The sequence below is a fragment of the Lactuca virosa genome, chromosome 3 (genome assembly GCF_052849685.1).
Source record: "Lactuca virosa cultivar CGN04683 chromosome 3, Lactuca_virosa_CGN04683_v6, whole genome shotgun sequence".
Classification (NCBI taxonomy): domain Eukaryota; kingdom Viridiplantae; phylum Streptophyta; class Magnoliopsida; order Asterales; family Asteraceae; genus Lactuca; species Lactuca virosa.
Window position 1 is genome coordinate 61,144,037 of NC_136428.1, and position 5,741 is coordinate 61,149,777.

Below are 5,741 nucleotides of genomic sequence, written 5' to 3' on the forward strand. Positions count from 1 at the left end.
CATGATCAAGTTTATCTTTCCATGCTCCACATCCTCACTTCTTCTTAGGCCCTGCAAATCAGAACATATATGAATACCACAACCTGTATCAAGGACCCAAGAATTAGTATGCGGTGAGTTATTAGACAATATAGTGTAAATACCTGCATGGGTAGGTTTGACCTTCCCATCCTTAACATCTTGCAGGTACTTGGGGCAGTTTCGTTTCCAGTGCCCCTTATCATGACAATAGAAGCATTCAGCTTCCTTTGGGTTGGAAGAATGAGTGACAGAACCACCTTTGGTTCCACTCGAAGAGGAGCCATCAAGAGACTTTCCCTTGGTACCCTTCGAAGGGGTCTTCCTCCTCTTCCCTCTACTTTGCCCGATTTCCAAAACAGGGGCGGTGTTAGGAGTAGGAGTAGTAACAACCGATTTACCTTTAAGACCACTTTCGACGGTCTTCAAAAGTCCTTGAAGTTTGATGAGTGTGACCTCCTCCTTGTTCATGTGATATGTCATTCGGAATTGATCAGAACTAGTAGGTAAGGAGTGCAGTATGATATCAATAGTCAACTCCTCGGGGAAGTTCACATTCAACTTCAGCAAACGGTCCACAAACCTTTGCATTTTCTGAATGTGACCCGTGATGGGTTCACCATCCTTCATTCGGGTTGTTATCATGGAAGAGATAATTTCATACCTCTCTTGACGAGCACTTTGATGGTAGCGGTCCATCAGGTCCATGTGCATCTCAAAAGGGTAAAAGTCCTCATAGGACTTCTGGAGTTCAGCTGTCATTGTGGCCAACATGATACATGCCACCTTGGTGGCATCTCTCTCATGTGCCCTAAAGTCAGCGATCTCCTGTGGAGTAGCAGTAGACTCATCAATTTCTTTCAGCTCCTTGTCGAGGACATATTCCTTGTCCTCGTAACGCGTGACCATCCTGATGTTCCTGATCTAATCATTAAAGTTTGAACCATCAAAGATGACTCTCCCACAAAGGTTCATGAGAGAGAAGGAGTCGGTAGGGTTTGAGCCAGAAGCAACATTGTTGGAAGACATCTGAAAAGAAGAAAGACAAGTTTATACTAGATATAGAATCCTTAATAAGACACCCAACTTTAATATTAAGGCTAGGACCCAACACAATACATTATAACTTGGAAAAGGGATGCCGTAATCCAAGCTATAAAATATTTGAAGGTAGGTGAATGACGATTCACCAATTTCCACCATGAAAAACGAAATAAATTATTAGGTTTTAATTAGATTGAAACTCCTAGATCTTTTGAGATTCATTGAACTTTTCAATGGCATGTTTAAATCTCGATTGTTCCCTCTCAAGTTTGTGACTGGGATACCGAGGATCACAAACAAGGTGTGAATAACCATGCAAATTAACTTGGTACCCTTAATCTTCATCACCTAATCAATGTGTCGGTTACCCACACGCACTCCACCGATCTATGATAAAACATTAAGTCACCCTTTTCCACTCTTACTAGTCCATGTTAGTGTGTCGGTTACCCACACACGCTCCACCAACGACTTGGTAAGGTACAAAGTGTAATTTCATGGATTAGCACCAATTTCACATTTTCCTAAAGTAACTAAGATTGGGAATTTATAAAAGGTTTAGTTACTTTATATTTATCATTATACATTTAATGAGAATTATAGTCCTTGTCCTACCCGTTCGGCTAACGACCCTCCACCAGTCAAGGAAGCGGTGGGTGAGAGTGGACACCCATTAAGCTGCCATTTTATAGGCAACAACCTTATACCCCCCTTATAGACCGGCTTCGTGAATGAGGCCTACTAACGGTAAGACTGACTTGATCTTATATATATATATATATATATATATATATATATTATTAACTTATAATAGTATAAAGTATAAGGGTTGAATTTTAACTTTTAAACTCTAGGGTTTGGAATTAAAGTGTGTGTGAGACTTTACAAATTCCAAGACTTGAGGGCAAGTTTTGAAACTATTCAAGACTCTTCATTTCTATAACTTATGAGTTTTAATGGTTTTAAAGAAAAGACTTTTGGAATTCCATAACTTGAGGACAAGTTATGGAGTCCATTAATTGGCATTTAGATCAAGAATTACACTAATAAACAATTTGCAAATAATTCCTATGATCTACTAAAACTCATAAGTATGAACATTCATATCAACAATTTCAAGAATCATATAAACATATATAAAACTTGAAAATTTGATAATAACCATTGTAAATGGATTAGCATAATCATTACCACACCAAAAACAAGTTTTATAAGTCCAAAACAGTTTAGGGTAATGATTCTAGTTCATTTCCAGCAGCAAAACTTGAAAATCTGCACACAGGGCTTCCTACTCGTCGAGTGCAAGAACCTACTCGACGAGTAGGATGAATTAACACATGGACTCGGCGAGTCCCCCCATGGACTCGGCGAGTTCACTGAACAGTGAACAGTTTTTTGACTTTTTCAAGCATTTTGCATCAAGTATAATGAAAACAAGCCTAGGCTCTGATACCACTGATGGGTTTTGAGCATTCTAACACTCCTATGGTGTACATGCAACCCTAGAAACCTTGGATCTATGTTTTCTCTATTATACATGCAAATTTGATTTTCCAAGGTTCTTAACCTAACTAGCATGTTATGGGGTACTTGTAATGCAAAACTTTAGTAGAATAACATACCTTTACTTGTGGTTGATTGCTTGGAGTCTTAAGAGCCTAGCACCAATAATATGGATGCCTCAAGTGGAATCACAAATCACCAAATCAACTTGGAAAGCTTGAGAGAATAGAATGCATTTGTAGAAATCAGCCTACTCTTGTATACTCACACACTAGTGTCATTTCATGTGCCAAAGACCTCTTTATATAGTATGGAGGATTAGGGTTACATCCATGTAAACCCTAATACCCATGACCTTTCATTTCCATAGGATCCATGGGTTAAAAACTCCATGGACTATCCATGCAAGCTTAGCCCATCCTAAATGAACTTGGCCCATTCTATATATATATATATATATATATATATATATATATATATATATATATATATATATATATATATATATATATATAAGAGTAAAGAGTCCATATTTAATTAGTTCCTTTTGATCACTAAATTAATTCTAAATTAATTCTTGGTCAATACTAATTAAATAATATGATTTCATATTAATATATTATAACTAATAATATATTAATAAATCATAATTATACTATTCTCAAAAGATTATCCATACAAATTGTTTCGGTGAAGTGCAACCCAAATGGACCATGCCGGGTCGGGTCAAGTACATACCAAATATAGTCACGGACTTAGACACCTTATCCAACATTATGTTCCTTTGGTCTCTGGATATGTTTACCCTCATCGATGGTGGTATGGAATTTTGGTTCTTAGCCGGCTCAGGTTTTGGTAGCATTCAAGATCACCTTGGAAGTCTTCATGAGTTGGTTATGTATTGGTGGAATCTGTTCAATCTCAACCAATGTATAGGGTCTTGTTTCGATCATTCACAGGGATATCTTCTGTTAGCGATCGTGTTTTGACGCTCGATAGAACTTTGGTATTTCTCTCCTTTTGCATGATGTTATGGGTTCTCTATTGATGTGCATTGAGGTAATTCGTTATATGTATTGCCGAGAGGGGTGTATGCGACTGGATAAGATAGCATTGGAGCACTTGGTTCGAATTATATGCATGGTTCTTGTGGGTTATGGCCTTTGAATTGGATCAAGAATACAACCATTTATCCTATTATCAGGTCGTGTGCGGCCATGATTTCAACGTATTTTGCATTGATAGCAGTGTGTTATGTGAAAGGAATTGTGTGTGGTAAGACCATCGGTGGTGACCATGGCGAGATAGACGTGTCGTAAGACTGCGGGGTGGCCATAGCATTTACTGTATTGGCAGATAGTTTGGAAGTGTTGTAAGTCTGTAATGGGATCTTAGCATTCACCATATTGAGGTAGACCACCGTTGAGGTTGTCGTGAGTATAAAGGAGGATCAGCTCGTGCCTTTTAGCAAGGCGGACAATGGGGTTGGAGAGCATATCTCTGTTATAGGAATATGACCATTGGGGTCCGAGACGGGTTGGGTCTGTGTAGCTCTCACTGGGTGAGACTGGTGGGCAAGGCCCGTATTATTAAGGCAATGCAGGTGAGACCTGGTAGAGATTGGTTAGGTCAAGGAATTGGATTATGGTTTTAGTAGGATGATTATGTGGCCAGGGAGTGGCATAGAGCGGTGCATAGGCTAGAATAGCCTTATCTGTTGGACTCTCAAGAACCTGGTGGCTGGACCAGGTGCGAGACTGGCAGTCTCAGTGGTGGTTTGGGGATTTTATATCCCGATTTAGGGAATGGTTGTCGTTAATCAGAAGAGTTCGGGTGAAATGCAAGTGTAAATCCTTGGATCTCATGTGATGGGTTATGTACCGAGTTGGCTCTTGGTTGAGATTCGCATCGGGAATAGTTAGTGTATAAGTGCAAAATATGTATCTCAGCAAGTCATGGATTTAGGAATCTGTATGTCGGGTTATCAGTTGGAAGGTTCAGGGTCAAAAGGATGTTTCAGTTCTGATGGTAGGAGGAGACCCTTGTGATTGTGTTTCAGAATGGTTCTACCTGTGCGGAGGTCAGGCAAGTTATGGGGCTTCGGAATTATAGATGTAACGTTTTGGATCAACAGTTATGGGTTCAGTGATTAGTTCAGCACTATAAGGTTTTGTTTGGAACGTTAGTTTTTAGGAGGGTGGTAAGGAGTGATTTCGAGGACGAAATCTAATTTAAATTGGGGAGAGTTGTAACGCCCTGTTCCGAATCGTTTCCTATGTGGGGGTGGTGACCCGAAGACCGAGTATCATCAGGCTTAGGGCCATTGAGGAAAATATATTTAGACCCATTTGGGTGTGGGTAATGTAATTTGGATGATGCTGGAGTTAGGTTTGTGTTTTAGCGCCAAGGGGTATTTCGGTAAAGTGCCAGTACGGGCTTTTATGAATTTTGGATTTTTGTTCAGAAAGTTTTAAGGCAAGGATGAGTTGACAGAAGTGTGGAGGTTCTCATTACCTTTCTGTGGATATCAAAAATGTCAAAATCAGAGTTATAACAAAGAATTTATGCCCGTTTGAAGTTTGGTCGGTTTTGGGTTATGCTGAGTACGTTGGGCATACAAAGGGGGGTACGTTGGGGATACTGAGGCACCCTGAGTACGTTGTGCATACGCAATCAGTGCCTAAACCCTATTTTTGTGGTTTGAGCCCTATTCAAGCTTCTTAACTCCCCCAAACCCACTCCATCTCAGCCTCCACCCCTCCAACACCCCTTCCATGAAACCCTAACCCTAGTTGAGCCTTGTGTGCTAAAAGAAGGTGTTTTTGAGTGCTTTAGAGTATGCACGGTACACCTTGGAGAAGAAGGAACTTCTTGGAGAAGTGTTGGTTGCATTGGAGCTTGTAGATCTGGACTTTGTTCACCTTGATCTATCTTCTAGAGTTATAAAGTTTGAATCTTGATGATGCATTTGTTAAATCTAACTAGTTTTGGATGTTATGAGGGTTTGGTCATTTTAGTGCATAAAGTTTAGATCTTGAAAGTTTGTGACCTTCTTATGGATAAAGTTGGAAACTTTATTCATCTAAACATCATTTTGATTTAGATTTGAAAGTTGGAGAGTTGTACTTAATGGATTAAGTTGAAAAAGATGAACTTTTTGGTCCCTTTGAGACTTA